We start from the raw sequence: 27028 nt of genomic DNA, 5'->3' as shown, positions 1-27028 counted from the left end.
GTGGTCCAGCTGAGAACCTGAAAACGGCCCTGTGCACCTCTTGACTCTGCTCTAGTCCCACTTGTTCATGGTTCTCCGACCAGCCCCATCCCACGGGGACGTGGGAGGAGCCACACTGCCACTGACCTTGGTAATCTGCCTTTTGACCTGAAGCAGCCCCGTAACAAAACTGAAACCCTGCTCAACTGTGGTCCCAAGGCTGTTTTCTTAGGCTGCGGATCCAGCAGAAAAAGGTCTTTACCTGCCCAAATCAGCCTGAAAGACTGGAATAGATGCCTGCTCTTTTAAATGCATACGAAACACATAAGGATACAGGTACCATGAAGAATCAGGCAAACAGTACAGTCCCAATAGAAACTATTATTACATCTTTACATTTGAATTTGTACAATTTATCTCTTCTGTAAGAAATGACATTTAAGACATGTAATTTCTACAGTAGTTTAATCTATATTACATAACTTATCAATAACATACACTCAGAGTGATTACTAGGCAATAGAATATACATTTTAATTCTGTGCCTGTTTTATTTTATAAACTACTCACTCATAAGCCACCATTTAGTTATCAAGAATATGGTTACTGTGGACAGAAAAGGGGCCACAGGTTAAACCTGACAAGCTCAGGAGACTGTAAATAACCACCTAGGACAGCTTGAACATAAACATTCCTAACTAAGGCGGGCCATGGCTGGCAGTCACATCTAGCCTCTGACTTTCTTGACAAAGATCAATGTTTACCTTAAGGGAGGCTATCTGTTGGTTTTTTTGCATCTAGGATAACATGCTCTTGGAATATCAGTAATCCCTTTTCCCAGACCAGAGCAGGAAACTACAGAATTCCTCATTATTATTCTTGTCCCCTGATTCCCATCTCTACGTGTTATAAAAAGTGAACGACTATCCTGTACCCACCTATATAAAATAAGTATCTGTCTCTCCAATTTACTTTGGTCTCAGAGATTTCCCCACTTTGCTTTCTCCCACCCTCTTAATCTACTACCAATGGATTTCATGTAACTTTCCTCTTTTGCATGCATAAAGTAAGCTGCAAACTGTCATTTTGAGGAGGCGTTTTCTCAATCCATTGAGATTTTGCTTCGTGGCAATTGTCATCAGTTTAACTTAAATAAACTCTTACAAGCTTTCTCTTAGGCTGGATGTTTTTTCATCGACATCACAATAATAATAATAATATATATATATATATATTCAGTTTACAATAAGCCAGTAACTGGGCTAGTTATTTTGAGTATGAGGTATCATTTGACCCTCAAATAACCCATGTGTTATTATCTCTATTTTATAATTTAACTATCTGAAACCGATTCAATATGCTTCTAAAAAAATAAATAAATAAACCTATGAAGTAGGATAACTAATATCACTCAGCTTTTATGTATTTGGCAACAAGGCTTATTTAATGTAATAGATAGGCCGACAGCTATCTCATTTGTCTACATTTAGTTGGGTCTTTATCTTTCCTTCAAAGGTATTTTATAATTTTTAAAAAGACGTGTTCTCAGTTAAACATATTATCTTTATTATCATGTAACTCATAAAATAACACAGATCCTTTTCTTAAAACATTCATTCTATCCAAATAAATTCAACCTCAATCTGAGATTCTCTGAAGAATATAGAAATTGCTAGTTCCTAATTATAAAATGCCTTTGTGGAAATACATAAATAGCAGAACAGAGTTTGGTGTCTTGGTATGGTGCATTGTTTTGTTTGTTAATTTGTCTTGTTTTTGCTCGGGCAACTCTGAAATAACCTTTTATCCAATGGTTTATAATGAAGAGCAACTTCCCTTTTCTGAAAGTTGAATATTTACAAGTACATGTTTTATATTCATTCCTGTTTTTATTGATATTTTTATTCATATGAATAGAGAGTACCCATGATCCCCTTAGATTATGATAGTTATAAATCAGACTTTATCATGGAAACAATGACATTCACTCAGACGTATAAGAGGAAACCTAAGTAAGGCTATTACATATATTATTTAGTTCGTATTCCACTTCCCTATGAATTAAACAAAGAGTAACTTCCCCACTGGACACACATAAATACATTAAAATAAACTCAAAAATTTGGCTGGCCATGTTTTAGTAGTGAACAGTACCAAAATTGGGCCACTCTGAAGCTGTCTTTTTGAAATACTGATTTTAAGCTGTTTATTAAGAGGTAAGACTCAGAAAGGATCTTTGGCCTTCCCCCCTTTCCTACCCAAGAGATTCAGACAGAAAAACTTGTAAAAAAGGAGACTTGGATTAATCACCTTAAGACTCTTTACCATAGCATTAGTGAGAAAGATCCCAAGCCTGTTAGCTAGATATCCCCTGTGTCCCATTGTCTCTGGTTGCCCAGCAAGAATTTTCCAGCCATGTATCCTCCACTCTTCCTCAACTACCAGTAAACTGCTCATTCTTACTTCTGAAATCTAATACTCCATTCCCCCTTTTTGTCCATTGTCTAAAATGTTTTATATACCCAGTGTTGCCTCACTGTCTTTAGAATTTTCATGCTTATGTGAATTCCCCACATGTATTAAACTATTTGGTTTTCTCCTGTTAATCTGCCTCAGTTGATTCAATTGTTAGCTCGGCTAGTAGAACTTCAAAGGGGGGGGGAAAATATGAGAGCCACAAGAAAAATTAATCAAGACTGACTTTCAGTTTGATCATTTGACACAATGAAGAAATAAATTTGAATTGAAATAACTATAAAACTCATAGATGTCTTAGCAAAAAAGCAGAAAAGTTAATCAATACTTCAAGGAGCTATTAAATTAATATCTCATAGAAACACACACAAATAAAATAACATTAAACATGGCCAAAATTTATAGACAGTTTAGAAAACTTTACAGTCTGTCACATAAATGTTTAGCTTTAAACCACTCAGTACTGCAATGGCAATTTTTCTGTCTGGAGATAGAAGAACTGAGGGGGGAAAAGCTGACAAATGAACTTTTGTCTGGACTCAATCAATCAATCTCTAAACCATTCCTAGTTAAATGAACACAATAAACATTAATAAACCAAAAACTGTGTGGTTGGTATAGAGAAATTATAGTTCTATAAAAAAATGGTGTTGTGAGAGCACAAACCATATTTTAACCTAAAGTGAATCCCAAGAAACAACCAGAATCTGACACATAGTAAGTCTCATAATTATGTTTAGTACAAAATTAGAATCAATTCAAGACGGCTAATATCTGACATTGTAAATATCCCATGAATGAGATCTTTAAAATGTTTCCCAGCCATATCTAATTTTTATAAAACTATTTAGATAATACTTATTGTTAATATTAAGGGACTGCAATTATTTATTTATTTTTTTGCCTCTGGAACAATGAAATCATGCAAAAAATAACCTAAACATTCATAATTGTCCTCAGTTTTAAACTCATATTGAAATTAGCAGGAATTTAAAATGGTAAATGCAAATATAGTGTGGTAGTTATCATGAAGAAATAGAGAGTTGAGACTTTTTTTCTTCCTTCACTTTTTTTTTTTTTGTAGCATATAGTAAGAAGAAAGTGACAGCTTTTTGCACAAAATACTCTCATAGGCAATTTATTTTAAAATTAGTTTTTTTCCTTTGTCTCCTTCGGCCAAAAACATACAATGGAGAAAAGAAAGCCTCTTCATTAAATGGTGCTGGGAAAATTGGAAAGACACATGCAAAAGAATGAAACTAGACTGCTGTTTGTCACCATATACTGAAATTAACTCAAAATATATCCCAGACCTAAACATAAAGCCTGAAACAAATTGCATAGAAGAAAGCATAGGTGCTAAACTTATGAATCGTGTGTTCATAGACTTTTTTTTTTTAATTTGACCTCAAATGCAAGGGAAATACAGGCAAAACATAAATGAATGGGACTATATCAAACTAAAAGGCTTCTGCACAGCAAAAGAAACCATATACAAAATAAAGAGTCAGCCAAGTGAATGGAACTAGATATTTGCAAATAACACCTCTGATAAGGGGTTAATATCCAAAATATATAAAGAACTCATACAACTCAATAAGAAAGAAACATAAAAACCAATTAAAAATTGGACAGAGAACCTGAACAGACACTTCTCCCAAGAAGACATACAAAGGGCCAACAGATATATAGATATAAAAAAAAAATGCTCAACATGACTAGCTATTAGAAAATGCACATCAAGACCACAATGAGATATGACCTCACACCTGTTAGAATGGCTATACATCAACAAAACAAGTAATAACCAGTGTTGGAGAGGCTGTGGAGGAAAAGGAATGGTCATATACCGACGGTGGGAATGTAAATTGGTACAGCCACTACGAAAACAGTATGCAGGTTCCTCAAAAAAATAAGAATAGAAGTTTTAAATACCCCAGCAATCCCTGTTCTGGGTATCTACCCCCAAATATTTGAAAATATTTATAAATATATATGTACCCCGATGTTCACTGCAGAATTATTCATGGTGGCCAAGACTTGAAAACAATCAGTGTCCTTCAATAGATGATTAGATAAAGAAGATGTGATGTATATACCCAATGGAATACTACTGGGCCGTAAGAGAAGATGAAATACTGCCATTTGTGACAACAAGGATGGATCTTGTGATTATTATGCTAAGTGAAAGAGTCAGACAGAAAAAGCCTAGAACTATATGATTTCACTCATATGTGGGATATAAAACTGAAAACAATAAATTAACAAAGAAACAAAAACACATAAACACAAACAACAGTTTAGTGCTTACCAGAGAGTAAGGGGGGAGGGGACATAGAAGAGGGTAAAGGATTGCAAATATATGATGATGGAAGAACTTTCTCTGGGTGGTGAACACACAATGCAATATACAGATGATGTATTATAAAAATGTAGAATTGAAATCTATATAAATTTCTTAACCAAGTTACCCCAATAAATTTATTAAATCAAACCAAATAAAATGATATTTCCCTTAATAAATGACTGAGTTAAGAAATAAAAACAAACAAACAAAAAAAAAATGATAAAAATAGTACCAGAAAACACCAAAATTTTAGAATTCGAATTGGGAATAAATATCTTGCCTAATTAATTTTAAAGATGAGAACACAAGTAATTTACTTTTCTTTGAAGAATTTCTATACAATCAATTTAATTTAATCAACACTCCTTTAAAGTCATGATGTGGATATAAAATGGGGAAAAACACACTGTATGTTTTGAGAACAGAATTTTGAGATAAGAAAAATGTACTAACTCTGCTTTATGGCATATAATACTTATGAAGGTAAAATTGTTTTTGCTAGCTTGAAAAAAGTGTCATTCATTGGCTTATTAAGTAGGAGACACTCAGTGGGGAAGAATCATTAAATATTTTTTTTTTTCCACCTTCTGGAAGATCACTTGAGCAGTGTACTTACAGCTTTCTTACTTCTGACAGCAAATAATAGTCACTTTACATTTTCAAAGTTTAGAAAATTCAATCCAAAGTAAATATAAAAATTGATCCTATTTTTATTCAAAGTGATTACATTCCCACTCAAACACACATCTCTCCCAAGGTCTGTGACCTCCATTGGAATGAAAATTTTTTTGCTTACTTTTTTCATTTCTTCAAGACTCACAATCACCCTTGGGCTGAAGAAAAGTAATGAGGAAAAAAAAAAAAAAAGCAAAGCCTTACCTAACAATCATTAGGTCATTATCAAAAATCAGCTTTATTAAACTATGACAAAACCATGGTCATATTTTTGTCAGTTTATGAGGACCAAGAAGATATATATTAATGCAATTGCAAACAGTAACAATTATCGTCTTCCACAACTTCAGGTAAAGATACAAACATAAATTCTAGTCATGAAGGAGGTAAGAAAAAAATGCAATTGACAATTACTTAATGAAGTTTTATGGCCTGCATTTTTAGCAATTCTATTTGAAAATACATATTTCGTTTTAAAGTATTTGATATTTTTTTTCCAGAAAGAATAATATGAAATGGAAAGATACTATATCTTAGAAGCTGATCATGTCATTTTACTGAGAAATAATTGTAAATGTACTTTAGCAGCTGGTTTATATACAATTAAGAGAACTAGGATATGTGCACTTTGGAAATGTGTTGGAAGAAATATATAATTATAGAATATGAATTCAGAACTCACATCGCTATTATATACGGTATGTGATTTTTTTTCCATAATAATTTAAACAGCATAAGGTTGACTTTTATTTACATACCTTTTTAAAACTATGTTAATGAAAGCAAATGGATATTTACTATTTTAATTCAAGATAAATTAAGTTATTACTTTTCAATAAGAAAGTATACCCATTTCTAAATCCTTATGGATATTATAATTGTATAGTAAAAATTCATATTTTACCTGTGTTCAATACAAAAAGTATGGGATATTTCTACTATTTACATGAATGCCTAAGCAATACTAACAAAATCAAAAGAATAGAAACAGGCAAACAACAGTAGATCTGAAGTAAACAAGAAAACAGCAAGTTTAAGAAGACAGTAAGTCCTTCCTTTTCGTTGGAAAGGCATTCCTTATAAACACAGATTTATATTGCTTTTTAGAGCTGAGTTCTGCTGCAGTGCTTGATGTACAGTTACATTTGTGGTTTCAGTATTCTACATGCATGGAACATCCTCAAATGACAATCTTGATAGTAAGCCACTTTTTTGCTCTCTAAACCTGCTGGTTGAGACTAGGCCTCTAGACACTGCTTTTCTTCTAGAAATACCTATTTCATGATTTGATTATTTGATAATATTTTTGGTGATATTTGGGCAATTCTTTGTTAATTCATTAATGTCAGGAATCCTTTTTCTCCTTGATCTTGAACCGATGTTCATCTCATACAGGAAGGCAACCGAGACAAACCTGGTGGAGTATCTGATTATAATAACCACTCAGTGGGAGAAGAAAAATCCTCGTGTTTTAAGCCTCTTCTAACTGTCGTACCCTTTCAGACTTAACAGCTATTCTTACCCTTTTCTACCTTTCTTCTTCATTTATCTTCTTGTTTCCAAAATACTTATCAAATCATATTTTTGTAGCTATCATTCAATGTTTACTATAAAACAGCCATATTTATCTGTGTGAAATTTATATTTACAAGCCATAAAATAGATTTAACACAATTCAACAAATATCGTGTGTGTGTTCTTACTATATGCTTGATTGTTACATTCCCGGGAAATTTGCCCAAATATTGCCGGGCTGTATTAGGTTCCCTGTTTCGAGCTATTTTAATTTGAGCAAAACTACAAAGGAATTCAATTACATTTAACATTTACTATAAACCTCTTAAGCACTGGAAACTACTTCACATGGTTTTTGTATTATATTTCATTTAAACCTCATAGTAACCATATATGTAAATATATGCATATTTATGGAAAGTCAAAATGCAACGATAACTTGCCTTAAGCTCATGGATTTTCCACTGGAATATCTATTTTATAAGTGATAATAAGAAAACAGTTCTGGTTTTTACTATAAATTCTAAATAATATTTTCACAGATCATTAAAAAAAAAAAAAAACACCTATCTCTTGTTAAACAGCAGAGACTCTTACTAATGGACTATCTAAGTACAGAGACAGAAGTCCAGCGTTGGACATAGTCAAGCTGAGGGCTCAGAGAAGCCTGAGTAAATTTGGTCAAGGAGAGATTCTTTGTCACCCTGAAAATCACTCAGCCCTGGCAGGAAAAATAACGTTCAAGATGGTTTCAGGAAATTTGTTTCATCATGATTTTAATACTCCAGTCAATGAGCAGTCCCCAAAAGAGTCATTAATAACGGCAGAAATGTCTACACATTTATCTGACATTTACTTTCAGATCAGGATCCCATTTGTATCTTTCTGAGTGACATGCTAATAGAGAGACCATAATCAGATTTATTTAACAGAGAGCTGGGTTTAGATTCATTTGCAATTGTTTTTTTGTTTGTTTGTTTGTTTTCATTATAAGCAACATAAATATAATACACTGATTTTTCAACTCTATGGTGAAATAAAGGGATTGAGAGAGCAAGCAGTGACTTATTCATGAGGCAAAGGCTTCTTTTATTCTCCAGTGTGAACCTAATGAGAGAATTGCTTTTTCTGCAGTACAGTGAACTGAAGGTCATCATCAATTCTGTTTACTCCTCTTGCAAGTGACTCCACTGCTTGTAAATAATTCATGATACTATGTTATAAATAACATTTTATGTAAAAGAAAACCACGTCTCAGTTTACTAAGTATTTCTTTAATCTTCAGAAATATATCAAATCAAATACCTTCCACCTTTGCATATAACCTTAGCTTAGTCTTATAAAAAAAACCGCTTTCTGAATCTTCACTGTGAAAAAGATGGAATGTTCTAACGTTGAAAGATAAACAACTTATTGCCTAAAGGTAAATTGACAGGAATTCTGCCTTGTTATTTTTAAGATTTCTCAAGGACAGCCAATGTAATGCATGACATATTTATCTGAATAACTAGAATATAACGATTATTTTAAAAAATAGGTTATAGGCTAAATTCATAAAATAAAATTAAGACAAAAGAAACCCTACACTTCTCCCAAGTTTTGGTATTTTTACCTTTCAAAATAGTGAATAAAAAGATTTTGGGAAAAAAGTTTTTTTTTGGGGGGAGGGGAACAGGATTTTATTGGGGAACAGTGTGTACTTCCAGGACTTTTTTTTTTTTCCAAGTCAAGTTGTTGTCCTTTCAATCTTAGTTGTGGAGGGTGCCATTCACCTTCAAGTTGTTGTCCTTTCAGTCTTAGGTGTGGAGGGCACAGCTCAGCTCCAGGTCCAGTTGCCATTGCTAGTTGCAGGGGGTCCAGCCCAACATCCCTTGCGGGAGTTGAGGAATTGAACTGACAACCTTTGTTGTTGAGAGGATGTGCTCTAACCAACTGAGCCATTCGGGAGCTCAGCATCAGCTCAGCTCAAGGTACTGTGTTCAATCTTAGTTGCAGGGGACGGAGCCCACCATCCCTTGCGAAACTCGAGGAGTTGAACCAGCAACCTTGTGGTTGAGAGCCCACTGGCCCATGTGGGAATCGACCGGCAGCCTTCGGAGTTAGGAGCACGGAGCTCCAACTGCCTGAGCCAGAGTTTTATTCTGTCTTTTTTCCTTCTAATAAAATGAAGTTTTCAAGGTGTTTCTAAAATTTGGAGTAAAACATTTTGCCATAAAAATCATATCTCCTTGTATTACACTGGATTCATAAATAATGAAATAATTTATAATTTCCTACTTTGAAAACTACTTTGAAAAAAATCCTTCTAAAATTATTGTATGAACCTTTGCATTTCAGCTGTCATATGACTGGTTTCTCTCAATTAAGCTTTACCTAAAATGAGTAAGGTTCACGAAGTTTTAGAGTTATCCAGGGAAAAAGGAATATTTAAGAAATAATTGCATTTAATAGCACATGAATTTATTATGTCTCATTGTATGTGATATTTTAAAGTTTAGATGTGTAAATATATACACATCTCATAGTTTGTTAAAATATTTTAAATTTCAAATATGTGCCTGTCAAGAAACCAAGCTACATGATTTTTTTTTTATTTTCACATTTGTATATGGTCAGGGCTTTCTGAGGAAAAACTGACACCCCGATTAAGAAATGTCCAGTGGCAAATATTCCTTAGGTATGATAAGTGTGTATTTCCCCAGAGCCTTTTAAGCACATTTTAATGACAACAGAACCAGAACCATTTGTTCACTTTACTGCAACTTTTCTTTTCTCCCCTAGAGCCAAATGCTCCCACCAAAGAGTTGTAAAAGTCACTCTCATTCTCTCCTGCTAGTCACTGTACAAAAAGTCCAAGATCATGATTTCAGGTTTCTTCTGTGGTACAGAATATCCCTCTATTAACAAATTTTAATGTCAATTTCCCATACCCCAACTCCCCAGAGGACAACATGGAATATGCCCCATTAATTTACTTCTTTGATTTCATTCACCAGATTTTTATAGTTTCTCTCATATAGACTTTACACATATTTTGTAAAATTTTCATTTTTTGGGGGGTGTCGATATAAATAATACTGTGTTTATTTGAAATTCCATTCATTCACATTGGCATATAGGAAAGCAACTGGATCTTGTATAATAATCTTGTGTCCTACAACCTTGCTAGAAATGCTTATTAGTTCAAAAGAGAAGTAAACAGATAGATGTCAAGGTTCATGGATCAGAAGACTCGATATCATAAAGATTCACTTCTTCCCTATTTGTCCTATATACTCCAGCAATTGCAATCAAAGACCCAGCAAGTTACATTGTGGATATCAACAAACTGATTCTAAAGTTTATATGGAGAGCCAAAAGACCCAAAATAGCCAAACTAACATTAAAGGAGAAAAACAAAGTTGGAGGACCGATACCACACAACTTCAAGACTTACTGTAAAGTACAGTAATTAAGACACAACGGTATTGGAAAAGAGGAATCAATCAATGGAACAGAATAGATAGCCCAGAAACAGAGCCACATAAATAAAATCAATTATTTTTTGTTTTTGTTTTTGTTTTTGACAAAGGAGCAAAGGCAATACTATGGAGAAAATGGTGCTGGAATAACTGGATACTCACATGCCAAAAATATATATCCTAGGAGATAACATAAAAGAAAAAATAACTGAGATGGTCTTCGGTATGGTAATAATTTTTATATACATTGCCAAAACACAATTCATGGAAAAAAATTTATTAGTTGGACTTCATTAAAATTAAAAACTCATGATCTATGTAAGACAATGTCAAGAGAATGAGAATACAAACCACAGACTGAAAGAAGTTTTTGCAAGGCTAACTGACATGATACAGGAATGCTATCCAAAATATACAGAGAACCCTTAAAACTCAGTAGTAAGAAAAATAAAAACCTGATTAAAATATTGGTCAAAGACCTTAATAGATATACAGATGGCAAGTAAGCATAGGAAAAGTAGACCCATATCATATGTCATTAGGGAAATAAGATGACTACATTGAGACCACAATAGACAAAAATGAGAATGACAGTGTTGCAGATGTCAGTGTTTAAGATATTGACCATTTTAATAGGTGTGTGGTACACCTATTAAAATGGTCAATATCTTAAACACTGACATCTACAACACAAACACAGCACATAACGTCAATGATATGGAGCAACAGGTACTCTCATTCATTACTGGTGGTAATATACAATGATACAATCACTTTGGAAGGTATTTTGGTGGTTTCTTACAAAACTAAATGTACTGTCACCATATGATCCATCAATCACAGTCCTTGGTATTTACCCTAGGGAATTTAAAACACGTCCATGCAGAAACTTGCACATATTTGTTTTTAGAAGCTTTATTCATAATTGACAAAACTTGGAAGTAACCAAAATGACCTTCAGCGCATGAATGGCTAAATAAACAATAAATATCCAGACAATTAAATATTTTAAAGCACTAAAAACAGTTATCAAATATGAGAAGATGTGAAAAATCTTAAACACATAATACAAAATGAAAGAAACCAATCAGAAAAAGGTCATTAATTGTATGATTATAACTGTATGACATTCTGGAAAAGGCAAAACTATGCAGACAATAAAAAGATCAGTGGTTGCCAGAAGTTTGGGGTATGGGGAGAGAAATGAATAGGCAAAGCACAGAGGGGATTTAGCTCTATAAAAATACTCTTTATGATACTATAATGATTGATATTAATTATTAAAGATTTTTCCAAACTCATAGAATGTACGAGGTGTGATCAAAAAATATGGTGAATGTTTAAACTAGAAAAAAATTATTACAGTAAAAGACACATTGCCATTATTCCTCCTCAAAATATTCTCCCTCACTTTGAATACACTTATACCATTGTTATCGCCAATTTCTGAAGCAGTCCTGGAAGTCCTCTTTCCTCAATGTCTTTAGTTGTGCTGTAGTGGCTGCCTCAATGTCCTGAATTGATTCAAAACTTTTACCTTTCATGGTCATTTGACTTCGAGGAAGAGCCAGAAGTTGCATGGTGCCAGATCCAGTGAATAAGGTAGATGAGGACACACCATGATGTTTTTATTTGACAAAAATTGCTGTACTAGAAGTGATATGTGACACGAAGCCTTTCTATTGTGATCAAAACATATGTGAATTCTGCTGTCAGTGTCATCCAATGGAAAGGCGGGGATCGTCAATACAGGAAGCGGCGGGTCAAACCTTAGTAACAGTGTGTGACAAGTATCAACTTGTTCAGTGCAGTCAGATCTTGTTAGACTTCGTGTGATCATATATAACTATATATATATATATATAGTTATATATGATACAAGATGTATCTATACATATACGGTGATATTTTTATATATATATATGTATATGTATATATGTGTGTGTGTGTGTGTGTGTGTGTGTATAAACATATACACTGGGGTTGCCAAGGAAATAAATACAAGTGGACACTTTGACCAACGTTGCTCAAGCAGTAGTTCGCCATATTCAGAAGTGTCTGGATGCTGATGGTAATCACTTTGAGTATCTCTTATTATTGCAGAAGTCAAACATCATTTGTATTCATCTTTTTATCAGTATGTATTTAGTATTACAATTTTAATAATGTTTTCCTTTCTTAAAATGTATATACTCTTTTTGGCACCCTCTTTGTGTGTGTGTGTATATATAAATATATCCAGATACATATAAGAGACATACATAAGATATATATCCTCTATATATGACATATAGACATATATGACATGAAGGAATGGATGAAGAATATGTGAGATACCTCACATATTCTTCATCCATTCCTTCATTCATTGATGGGCACTTAGATTGTTTCCATATTTTGACTACTGTGAATAATGCTGCAATAAACATAGGAGTACAGACATCTTTTCCATGTCCTGTTTTTATTTTCTTTGTATATATACCTAGAAATGGGATTGCAGTATCATTTAGCATTTTGTTGTTTTTGCCTATTTTAAATAGTTTTTTTTTTAAGACATCCCATTTTATGCTTTACAATACAGCACTTATCAAGTGCATCGTTATTTTCTTTCCCTGTGCACATATTCCATATTCAGGTATCAAAAATGCCTGATTATTTACTATTATTTACTACTTACAACAGCTCAACTTTAGAAGTGCCATGGAATTTGCTACAAATTTGTGTTCTTCTGTATTTTGTGGGGAACAATGCTGTATCTATGCTCAAATTTGGCTTAATCAATCTCTTCGATGGTGGGCCCAGAAGAGGCACCATCAGAAGTAGGGGGTCTGTCATCAGGAGCCCCTACATCCCTCTCGGCATGCCTCTGGCACTCTGGTACAGCTTGGTAATGATGGGATTGCAGATGTTTTCCAGCTCTTTTTGCTGATGTCCAAATTCTTCCTTCTCTGCAGTCTGATTCTCATCAAGCCAGTTGATGATTTCATTGAACTTGTCGAGAATCTTCTGTCTGTCCTCATCATGGATCTTGCCTTGAAGTTTTTCATCTTCAATAGTTTCTTTCACGTTGAAAGCACAGGATTCAAGTGAATTTTCGTCCCTCTGTTTCTCATCTTCAGTTTTGTATTTCTCAGCTTCCTGGACCATGCATTCAATGTCTTCCATGCTCTGACGACCTTTGTCATTAGTGATGGTGATCTTCTTCTCTTTTCCTGTGCTTTTATCCACAGCAGAGACATTGAGGATGCCACTGGCATCAATATCAACAGTGACTTCAATCTGAGGAACTCCACGAGGTGCAGGAGGTATGCCTGCGAGTTCAAACTTTCCAAGCAAATTGTTATCCTTGTCCATGGTCTTCATAAACCAGAATGAGCACACCAGTTTTGTTGTCAGCGTAGGTAGTGAAGGTCTGTGTCTGCTGGGTCGGGACGGTAGTATTGCGCTCGTTGAAGACAGTCATGACTCCACCATCATTTTCAATGCAAGGGAAAGAGGAGTGACATCCAACAGCAGTAAATCTGGGACATTTTCAGATTTGTCTCCGGATAGAATGGCTATCTGGAAGGCTGCACCATAAGCAACAGCGTCATCAGGGTTGATGCTCTTATTCAACTCTTTTCCATTTAAGAAGTCCATAGGAGTTTCTGAATCTTGGGGTTATGGGTAGAACCACCAATCAGGACAACATCATGGATGTGGGACTTGTAGAGCTTGGCATCCTGGAGGGCTTTCTCTACAGGGCCCAGGGTGCCATGGAAAAGGTCACCATTCAATTCTTCAAATCAGACACGGGTGATAGTGGTATAGAAGTCAATTCCTTCATAGAGCAAATGAATCTCAGTACTGGCCCAGGTGCTGGAAGAGAGTATGCTTAGCACATTCACAAGCAGTACGGAGGCAATGGGCAGCCTTCTTGTACTCGCTGATTTCCTTCTTACGCTTGCACTTGAACTCTGCAATAAAATGGTTGACCATTTGATTTTCAAAGTTTTCGCCACCTAAGTGGTGTCCCCAGATGCAGATTTGACCTGAGATTCCGTCTCCCATTGAGAATTGACACATCTAAAGTGCCACCCCCCAAGTCAAAGATCAGCACATTTCTTTCAGCTCCAACCTTTTTATCGAAGTTATTAAACAACAGCAGCAGCAGTTGACTCACTAATGATACTAAGTACACTGAGACAGCAGTGGTTCTGGCATCTTTAGTAACCTAATGATGAAAGTCAAAGAATTAAGCAGGTACTGTGATGACAGCATTGAATAACAGTCTTACCAAGGTAGGCTTCTGCAATTCCCTTCATCTTTGTCAAAACCATAGGTGACACTTTCTCTGGATAGAAACTTTTTGTCTCTCTGTCATATTCTACTTGGACCTTGGGCCTGCCAGTATCATTGACCACCATGAAGGGCCAGTCACATCAGATTGAAGGGCTTCACATCAGATTGAACAACAGCATCATCAAATCTATGTCTGATCAGGCTTTTGGCATCAAAACCCATGTTGATTGGGTTCATTGCAACTTGATTCTTTGCGGCATCACTGATCAATCATTCAATATCAGTAAAGGCTATATAACTTGGGGTAGTTCGGTTTCTCTGATTATTGGCAATTATTTCCACTTTTCTGTGCTGGAAGACACCCACACAAAAGTAGGTGGTGCTGAGATCAATGCCAACTGCAAGTCCCTTACACATGGTTGCTTGAGTGTATGTGAGGATTTCAAAGAAGAGAGATCCTGACAGCTGCCCCTGCATTCGATGAGCTGATAGTTTTGTTTTTAATTTCTTGAGGACCTTCCATACTTTTTTTCATAGTGGCTGTACCAATTTGCATACCCACCAACAGTGTACCATATGCATTCCCACCAACAGTATACAAGGGATTCTTTCCTCCACATGCTCATAAATGCTTGTTATCTCTTATATTTTTGATAATAACTATTTTAACAGGTGTGTGATAATATCACATTGTGGATTTGATTTGCATTTCCCTAATGATTAGTGATGTTAAGCATCCTTTAATGTACCTTATGGGCATTTGTATGTCTTCTTTAGAAACATGCCTATTTAATTCTTCTGCTTATGTGTGAATTGTGTTGTAATTATGTCTCAATAGAATTGTTTTAAAATGAATAGAATAAATTCATAGTATGCAAGAATGTGCAAGAATGTGTATATGTAGGTATCTGTCCATCAGTATCTAACTACCTGTCATCTACTTCTTAATAGTTCCGTGTGTGTGTGTGTATATATATATATATATATATAGCCATATATATATGGAAATACATATATATTTATATTTATATCTATCTATCAATCTATGCACCAAGCTATCTTCCTATCTCTTCATTGTCTATTTAATATTGTAAGTCTAAATGTTTTTCTAGGCCAAGTATCATAGCAACTTTTTTTTTTTTTTTTTTTTTTAAGTATGGAACATTTTCTTCTCCAGGTGATGGTGAGGGTGTGGGGATAGGAGCTCCTTGTGTTGGTGGACATTTAAATTGATATAGTCACTATAAAAAACAGTATGAAGGTTCCTAAGGGAATTAAAAACAGAACTACTATGTGATCCATTTTATTCTCATTTTATTTATCAAAATTTGATCTTTTATTCACTAACCATTAAAATACTCAGCACTATAGAAAACATAGTATCAGTGAAATGTATTACTCAGTAAATAAAGAAATCATTGTTATTGGCAATACTTAATGCAGTCTAATAATTGGGCATTGGGGGTAAAATGGGTTACAACAAATGAAATAAAGTTTTAAAAAATTATTGCATTTTTACGTGCTTAATCATTACATATATTTTTATGTTTACTATCTGCTTATTTAATAACAATGAATTGTCATTATTTAGCCTTTGTTATAAGTGTTTTGGTGGTTCGGTTTAATGTTACAGAAAAATTAACAGCTTCCTGAACTCATAGATTGTGTGTGGGGGAGAGGGGGAGAGGGGGAGAGGGAGAGAGAGAGACTGGAAATTTTATGAACAATTTGAATAAAACTTCCAGTCCGGAAATAAACAGAATAACAAAAGTGACACTTTATTTCTTAGTTACCCTTTCAAATTTTTTTTAAATGCTCAATATGTTGATGATGAGTATCATCAAATAAAATTAACACCTATTATGTATAAGGCATAGGTCTTTATGTTATAGTAGAGAGATACAGAGGTTCCTGGGGAAAATCCTATCACTGATGTGAACTTGGGGAACTGACATTTATTACCATATAGGTAAAATGAGAATAGGTGTATACTATGAATATTTAGATTTTGTATATAAACACTTACTAAACTGCGTTCCAAAAATTAAACAATATCATCACAAGCATCATATAAATACATGTGATGATTATACAGAGAATAGAATTATTTATACAAACATATATTATATATTTGTACATAGTTTCATAGGCAAATATCTCTAATGTACATAAGACAAACGGCATATGCTTTGGTATTTATTATTTTAAAAACTATTAATGAATCTTTTCCCAATTTGAGAGTTGTATTTTTAGCTTTTAACATACACTGACAGATTTTTAAAGTTGTTTCTAGTAATTTTGGACATGTATAGGATTGGGTGTTCTGCAGTTGGACAAACTTTATTAAACCTTGATACAGTATATATCTACTTTTATACAAAATTATACCAACCTATTTTTAATACACAACCATGGGTAAATATGATTATTTTTGAAAATTATATTATATGTCTAATTATGCTCTTGGCTTTTTCTTCAAGAAAATAAGCAGGCTAGGACTTCCTTATCTTCTTGGAATATATGTATTAAATATTCATCACTTAATATGTTTCAGGTGGAATTATATTTTCATATATTATTCATTTTATCTTTTGTCTCCCCATAATTACTGAATTTTTGAATAGTCCTTTTAAAAATATGAGAATAAAATATTTAATGACTAATGTATTTTATTCTGCAATCTTTATGTAAAACTTATAATTTATATTTTATCATTGACTTCCTAAGCCTCATTGATTTCAGGAATGTTTTAATTGTCATGTCTTTTACCTGATATTTATAATCAATCATAATTTATTTTTAAGTATCGCTCATTTTCCTTCAAATGTGTGTATTATTGTAACATAATTATGGTGAAAATTTAAGAATTTTTATTTCCCTTTCTATGCTCATTCTATTCAAATATTTAAAATAACTTTCTAAAAATTGTCTTTTAAGTTTTTTCACAATAGTTTGATGATTTGGACAGAATGAAGCTATATTTTCAAGACAGCATGATAAAATTATAAGTCAATATAATTCTATATGCTTGCAAAAGCATTACTTTGTTTGTCTAAAGATAAAAACCAAATGTGCAAGTTAAAATACTTTTAAAACACTTAAGCAAATTATTTGGAAGCAAGTCACTAACTAGTAATTATTTCTCAGAAAGATCTGGTGCAGTAAGTATAAAAATGTGTTATTTCCATTCTTGTGCAAATATGGTTTTCTGGTTATGTATGCATCCCCAGGAATCTGTGTATTTTTTTTTCTGTAATACAAATATACTTTCTCTAAAAATAACTTACTTATTGCTCATTTTGTTTTCACTTCACATTATATCAAAATTCATTTCTTCTTCTTATTTATATTTCTGTCAAGAATACAAATAATTTATGCGATTTTAGAAGAAAGTGGCAGCTTAAGATAGACATATGTAGTAAAGTACATTAAGTTTACCCATTAGTTTACTCAAAGAAGAAGTAGACTAAAAGAAGATTGAATAAAAGCCCTGAGGAACTGGAAATTTAACTCAAAAATAGAATCTGAGACTAGAAGTTGAAAGCTTTAGCAAAGCTTAATCAAAAAGAGATATCTTAAAGATGTTTGTTCAGAATACAGTATAGGAAAAAAAAAAAACACAAAAACACAAGACCATTTAGTGTTTTTACCCCTTGTCTACAATCATTAGTAAAAGTAGGCAAATATACATGATTAATTTAACTACTAATAGAAACAGCCAGGTATTTTTGGAAATTGATGTTAAATATTGGGGAGTAACAATAAAGTATAAACATGTTTTATTAACAACAACAAAACTTGCTGGATGGACAGATAGGTTAAAAGTTTAGTTGTGAAATAATTTTTGGTCTTCATTTGTCTGCATGTATATTTAAAATTAATGAAAACTGTCTATAATTTGAAAGTGTCCTAAAAGAAATTATAAGGAAAATACAAGATTTTAACTCCCATTTATGTTTCTTGAACTCCTTGCCTTTTTAAAGGATAGATTAAATGTTCTACAATTATACTTTCACAAGGTAACCTACTTATAATTTTTTCTAGGTGGCAAATATCAGTAATATATTTTAAATAATGCATTTTTGAAATGTATATAAGTAATTTTATAAACTCCGTATTGGGGATTCTCTTGATTTCTTCAAGAGAAGATGATATAATTAAATGAGTAGCCATAAGTATAATTAACAACTAATTTATTTAGATACAAGTATTTAGAAATATTGTTACTGGAGAAGATCAATCAGTTTGGTTTGGTCAGAGAATCAGAACCAATATCTGAGTGATATTGAATGAGTCACAGGTACCACATCTTACACAATTGTGGGTGCAAGTGGAATATTCTTTTTAGGTCAGCAATTCTGGCAGCTGGGCAGAAACAATTGACATAAAAAGGGAGAGAGTGAGAAAAAAATTGAAACTTACAAAGACCATCGGGAATCTGCAAGGTTAAATGGGAACACAATTTTCAGGTTGTAGTGGGTGCTGCTTCTCACTCTTCCTTCCAAATCTCACTTAAATGTCTCTTGTACCAAACTCTAACCCAGAATCAACCACAGAGCTAATCCTGGAAAATAGAATCCAGCCTAGATATACTAATTCAATACAAAACCACAAAAGTGTTTTTGAGAAACTTTGTATTACAGCATTGCTGACTACATTCCCTATGCTCTATTTTACTTCCCTGTGACTATTTTTATAATTGGCAATTTGTACTTTTTAATCCTTTAACATTTTTCACCTATCCTTGAAGCCCCTCTTCCCACTGGCAATCATCAATTTGATATCTGTATCTATGTTTGTTGCTCGATTTAATTTGTTTTTTTCAGATTACACATATAAGTGAAATAATATGGCATTTGTCTTCCTCTGTCTGACTAATTTTACTTAATGTAATACCTTGTAGGTCCACTCATGTTGTCACAAATGACAATATTTTATTATTTTATATGGCTGAGTACCATTCCACTGTACATGTGTACCACATCTTCTCTTTATCCATGAACTAACAGAAAGAGAAATTAAGAAATCAATCCCATTTATAATTGCATCAAAAAGAATAAAATACCTAGGTATAAATTTAACCAAGGAGATAAAAGATTTGTACTCAGAAAACTACAGGACATTGATGAAAGAAATTGAAGATGACACAAATAAATAGAAGGATACACTGTGCTCATGTATAGGAAGTATTAAGACCATTAAAATGTCCATACTGCCGAAAGCAATCTACAGATTCAATGCAATCCCTATCAAAATACCAATGACATTTTTCAGAGAAATAGATAGAATAAAAATCCTAAAATTTATATGGAACCACTAAAGACTCCAAATAGTCAAAATTATCTTTAGAAAGATGAACAAAGTTGGAGGTATTATGCTACCTAATATCAAAACTATACTACATAGCTATTGTAATCAAAAGAGCATGGTACTCGCATAAAAACAGAGATTAATGGAACAGAATAGAGAGCCCAGAAATAAACTCAAACCTCTGTGGTCAATTAATCTATGACAAAGGAGGTAAATATATACAGTGGGGTAAACACAGTTTTTTCAATAAAGGATGCTGGGAAAACTGGACAGATGCAAAAAAAAAAAAAAAAAAAAAAACCACAAAGAAACTGGATCACGTTTTTATACCACATACAAGAATAAACTCAAAATAGATAAAACTTAAATGTAATACCCAAAACCATAAAACTCCTAGAAGAAAACATAGGCAGTAAACTCTTTGACATTGCTTTTAGTAATATTTGTTTGGATATGTCTCCTAGGGCCTGGAAAACAAAATAAAAAAATAACAAATGGAAGTACATCAAACTAAAGAGTTTTTGCACAGCAAAACAAACCATCAACAAAACTAAAAGACAGCCTACCTCATGGGGAATACATTTCTCAATGATAGATCAGAGAAGAGGTTAATATCCAAGATACATAAGGAACTCATAAAACTTTACACTAAACAATGTCATTAAAAAATGGGCAGAGTACCTGAATAGACACTTCTCCAAAGAAGACATACAGATGGCCAATAGACATATGAAAAGATGCTCAACATCAATAATCATCAGTAGAATGCAAATTAAAACCACGATGAGATATCAGATCAGACCTGTCAGAATGTCTATCATAAATAAATCAAAAACAAGTATTGGTGAGGATGTGGAAAAATGGGAACCGTCATGCACTGGGATTGCAGATTGGTGCAGCCATTACAGAAAACAGCATAGAAGATCCTCAAAAAGTTAAAAATAGAACTACCTTATGACTCAGCATTTCTACTTCTGGGCATTTATATGACGAAATTAAAAAAAAAAAAAAAACTAATTTGAAAAGAAGTATGTACCCCTAAACTCACTTCAGCAAAAGTTATAACAGCCAAGAAATGGAAACAGCCTAAGAAACATGTTCACTAAATTGGAAAATAGTTTGGCATGCCTCAGAAATATTTCCATGATAGTTACTTTTATGTGTCAACATGGTGAGGCTGTGCCCAGTTGTTTGATCAAACACCACTCCATAGGTTTCTGTGAAGGTATTTTTCAGATGTGATTGAAATTTAAATCAGTAGACTTTGAGTGAAACAGATTGTATTCCATATTATGGATAGGCCTCATCCCAAAATAGACGTGAATTTTTAGCCTGTTGGCCCCTAGAAATTCCAACTTTCCAATTCCCACAATAGCTTGATAGCTTGTACCATTTCCTTAAAATAAACCTATCTCTGTCTCTGTCTCTGTCTCTCTCTCTCTCTCTCTCTCTCTATATATATATATATATATATATATGTGTGTGTGTGTATATATATATACACACACACACATAGATAGATATACATATATAGATATATATACATATATACATATAGATATATACACATATACATATATATGTATATGTACACACATATATGTATATATAGATAGACAGATAGATGATAGATAGGTAGATAGATGGATATCTGTTTTTGTGGAGAATACTAATACAATTTCTCATTTTTTATGCTATTAATATTTAATGAATAGAGCCAATGAAATTTTATGTTTAATAAGTACAATTCAGATTTTATTTAGCACTTTCTTATCTCTAAAAAAACCAACCTACAAATCAAATCCTGACTTGTAGAATTTTACAGTTTCTATAGTGTAAATACTACTACCACCATGGCAAATGTGAAGCTTCCAAATGTGATTGTATTCAATGCAGAATTGGGAAAGGATGCATCGTAATGTACTTTTATATATTATCTCCACCATACAGATATGATAAATGTAAATGACCTCAGATGTATAAAAATAGTGGTAACAGTGAATACGTGGTTATGAAATGTAGTAAATTACTTAGGAAGTGATACTTGCTTATTTATTGCATGTTCTTTTAACATAATTTATAAATTGTACGTTCTTATAATTTAATTTTCATAATGGTTCTAGCTAAGAACTACAGAGGGTACCAGAAAATGGATACACATTTTGAGGAAGGAAAAACAGTATTAAAATTGTAATATTCAATATATACCGATAACAAAAGATGAATACAAGTCATGTTTGACTTCTGCAATTACAAGAGGTGCTCAAATTGGTTACCATCAGTGTCCAGACACTTCTGATTACAGCGAAATTCTGCTTAAGTGAAGTTGACCAAAGTGTCCACTTGTATACATTTTTATGGCCCCCTGGTCATAAAATGTGAGGAAATGTAACAATTCTCTCTCATTATGTAACAATTCACCATTATGCTCCATTCCAGAAGACCACTGGGGCTGACTCAACAATTGCAATGTGGCCTATTTTCCCAAGAGAGGATAAGCTCACTGGTTCCTGAAGATTTCCTGTTGTCACTTAGACTGATATTTAGAGAGCAAATCTCTGAAGAAACAAGAAGGAAAGGGAAGGAAAGTAGAAGCAAAGAAATGAAGAACAGATGAGATGGAAAGGGAAGGGAAAGGCAGGAAAAGAAAGAAAAAAAATGAATAAAATGAATCTCAAACAGAGTATCCTTTCAGAATTCTCCCAACACAAATATACAACAAAACCATGTCCATAGTCCATTTAGTAAACACTTATTATCCAGGGTAAGTTACCACAGTATCATTAGAATTATAGTGACATAACCTGAAGCTGAAAATAATGATAGCTAGATTAATCAATGTGAAATTTATACTAAGTATCTTGAGGGCTCAGAGATAATAGCTTTTTAAATTATAATAAAATATTCTTCATTGTTTTCAATGTCCCAAAGAACAGCTTAAAATACAGAATAACCACTGAGATACATATATATGTATATGCACATATATAAGTCATATAAATTCATGTGTATATACATATTTCAAAACCTATCAATGTTATTCTTGCACCTGGTACATGAAGAGAAGAGAATATTGTATATATAGAGATTCTGTTATTTGCATTCTAAATTTAATTTAATTTTAATTTGTTTCTCTCTGTAGCTATAAAATGTAATCCATCTGAGCAAATTATTATTGTGTAATAGTTATCCTCTTCCTGCTTCCTGTATAAAAAGTCTAATTTTTAGGTCAATTTTACTAAAGATTATTCATTTTACTATTAATATTTGCTTCTCTTGCTATATGTCTTTTACTTCACTCTTTTCACCCCTTTGTTAATGAATAATTGATGTGTCAAAGTAACAAATGATTTAATATAATGTGAAATAAAAGACCAAAATGAAGTAATTACCATAACTATAATTTTCAGTTACTTATAGTTTTATATATCTGTGCATTAAAAAATTGCATTTAAATGTTTTAGTCTTAATTTAAAAGGAAATAGAAATAAATGGAGGTATACAACTGTTCACTGTTGATCTAAAATAATTAAATGCTAATATTATGTAAGAAAAGAGATTTCAGTAATATAATTTAAAAGAAAAAAAAATTGTGAAGAAGCCCACTACCGTGTTTCCCCGAAAATAAGACCAGGCCTTATATTAAGGTTTGCTGCAAAAGACGCATTAGGGCTTATGCTCAGGGGATGTCATCCTGAAAAATCATGCTACGGCTTATTTTCTGGTTAGGTCTTATTTTCAGGGAAACACGGTATATATGGTTAAACGCTGAGATGTTCTCAGTCAAGCAGAGTTTGGTGGTCTGAAATTAGGCCATTTCTTTTCCCGGCTTCCTCTGAAACCTCTACTTCTTTGTGAGTCAACTCCATGATACCTCTAGAGCGCCCTGTTGCACAGGGTGGAGACCATTATTCTAAGAGTGTGTTAATTCCAACTATATGAAAGTCCGGCAATTAAGTTCACAAACTCATCCTAGAAAAAGTGCTACAGACCTCATTGCTGAATATCACTGCAGTCACCTTCGAAGTACTCCCCTTGGGAAGCTATACACCAACACCAGTGCCTAGTCCACTCTTCAAAGCAATTTTGGAACTCTTTTTCTGGAATGGCCATCAGAGCCGTCATTGTTGTATAACCCATGATGTACTGAATGTCATCAAACTAACTTCTGTCAATATTTCCTTTGTCTTTCGGTAAAGAAAGAAGTCATGGGAGGGCCAGATGAGGTGAGTAGAGAGGGTGTTCCAATACAGTTACATGTTTGCTGGCTAAAAACTCCCTCACAGACAGTGCCGTGCGAGCTGGTGCCCTGTCGCGATGCAAGAGCCAAGAATTGCTGGCAAAAAGTTCAGATCGTTTTCTCTAACTTTTTCATGCAGCCTTTTCAGCACTTCCAAACAGTAAACTCGGTTACCTGTTTGTCCATTTGGTACAAATTCATATTGAATAATCCCTCTGATATAAAAAAATGTTAGCAACATTGTTGCAACAAGTTTGTGAACTTAATTGTCTGACCTTGTATATTAACATTAATTCATGTATCACATTAAATAATTAACTTCCTTAAAATAAAACAAAGGAGGTGTTAAATATCTGGCTCCTGTAATATATATCTTCTTAGATATAACGCTTTTAATTGTTTTGAAAACATTTTTCTCATAATTAAAGGATGATCTACCTACATACATATACATACACACAAGAGAATGATTGAAAATAGTTTCTTTGACTTTTAAATTATTAAGTGGAAGACGAACAAAGATCATTATGCAAATAAAGATATAACTTCAAATGGTTACAATCAAATATTTCATATTTTGAATTAAAAATATCTGCAATATAGTCAACTGTTAGATAAATTGCCTTAGAATGCTCTGGAAGGGGATTGGCAGGGTCAAAATTGTAGAAGAAATTTTAAGGCAGCCTGAAAATTGGTTTTAACTACATCAAATATAATTTGAACTTTTGATTGCATCAAATATTAAGTAAGTAAAGTCAGAGAAAAATACAATTTTACATAGTAGAAACAAATAGATGCAGTTGCTCTCACCAAGATAGCATTTCCCAATGACTGATGGAAAATCTAAGTCTTTTTTAAATTTGTGTTACTATTTTTATTTTTACAATGTTTCAGAGCAATCCATATAAATAAAATATAGCAAATTATGCAGATTCACTTCTAAATAAAAGGAAAGTTCTTCTATCTCTTCACCTTTATCCTTCAATCCTACTCTACTAGATACCCTCTTTTAACTACCACTGGTTGTAATTCTTCTTGTGGCTAGCTCTATAATTCTAACATTCTTTTTTGATATTGTAATTGATTTGTCAAAATTAAACCATATATTTATTACTCTGCCACCTGGCACCTAATGTCTTATATTTTTTAACACTATCTCTTTGAAATTTTGATCATCTAGTGACTACATTTATAAATTCAACTACATATTTAACATATTTTTATATTCCATTGGATTTTTCACAGGTCTCAGTACTCCCCAGATTAAGATACATTTGTTTCACTACTACACTCTAGTGTTTTCATCCCACTTCCCTATTCTAATTGTGACTAAGGACATTTATATTTATATTGTCACTGTCTTGAACATATGCATTGATATCATAAATGCATTATGAAGTTTCCCTGTGCTTTGGTCATAAAAGTTAAATATTTACGATACAATTATTATACAACTGTAGCTTATTTTGGGATACAGGTGTGTTATAATTATGCTATTTTTAATGGATCTAATGCCATGTGCTTTAGGCAGACAAGAGTATTTCACATATATCTTCATATTAAAGTTCTCTATCATTTGTTTAAACCTGCCAGTCACAATTAATTTGCTTCATACAGTAAAGATTTATTTAATATCAGTGGTTTTTGGTGATGGTGTTCTGTGCTCACTTTATCTAGAATTTCTCTGTACTCTTATTTCCTCTTTAAAATGCTTCCCCTTATAAGAGCCCCAAATTTTTGTATTCTATCAATCAAAATATTTTTCACTTTTTTTTTCCCTAAACACCTCCATTCTGGAGCACTCTATTCTGTTCCAACAGGAAATAGGTTCCCTAATAGTTTCCTACACAGCTGTCTTCTTGTTGATCACTTTTGTTTCATTGGTTTTAAAGTACTATTAGTTGGATATTACACTCTCTTTATTCTTAGATTATTCCCATGTTGTTCTTAAACTCTCATATAAGTTCCTGAAAATGAGTTCAAGAGGAGTAAATGTGTGTTTACTTGCCTAAAAATGCCTTTAGCACTCTAGATTGACTGTATTGATCGGTTGCTCAGATGTGTCTTATACACTTAAAAAAAATTCATTCAAATCTTTAAAAATTATGTATTATTATTTTCTACATTTATTATTGACAATGCAAAACATGATCTTAATCTGGCTCATTGTGTGTTACGCATTACTTTTTGTTCCTTTTATGTTTTGTTTGTCTTTGAAATTATAAAATAAAATTGATCTGTCTAAAGTTGAGTCATTTTAGGCATTGTCTTTGTTTTCTCAGTCTGAAGTTCCATGATATTATTCTCTCTGGTGAATTCCCTTCTGTTATTGGTTCATATTTAGCCAATTTTTCTCTCCCACATTTCCCTTATTATGTTGGACCTCTTAAAATTTCTCCATATATCGCTCAGATAGTTCTCATAATCTAAATTTCTTTCTTTTTCAGTTGTTTTTTTTCTTTTTCACTTTTTCACTAGAGACTGCTTTTTATTCTAGTTCTTCTTTCAATTTTATTTTTGGGAAAAACAATTATATTTTATTTTTGCAATATATATTTATGTTATTTATGAATGCAATATCTTCTTGGCATTCCCTGAATATCTTCAGTCAGGTTTTTATAATTTTGTAGTCTTTAAGCTTTTTAATGTTTCTCAATTGCCTATATTCTTGCCAGTTTATTGTTATTGTCTTTCATTTTAGCCTTTGTCTTTTATGTTTCTTTTTTCTTGATTGCCTGATCATAT

General features: G+C 32.9%; 1 pseudogene; it reads right to left on the bottom strand.

The window, feature by feature from the left end:
* Positions 1-13225: 13225 nt before the first annotated feature.
* On the bottom strand, positions 13226-15150 carry LOC117025042 (heat shock cognate 71 kDa protein-like; annotated as a pseudogene).
* Positions 15151-27028: the final 11878 nt, after the last annotated feature.

This window comes from Rhinolophus ferrumequinum, chromosome 7, assembly GCF_004115265.2.
Source record: "Rhinolophus ferrumequinum isolate MPI-CBG mRhiFer1 chromosome 7, mRhiFer1_v1.p, whole genome shotgun sequence".
NCBI lineage: Eukaryota > Metazoa > Chordata > Mammalia > Chiroptera > Rhinolophidae > Rhinolophus > Rhinolophus ferrumequinum.
This window is presented reverse-complemented; position numbering and strand designations above follow the sequence as displayed.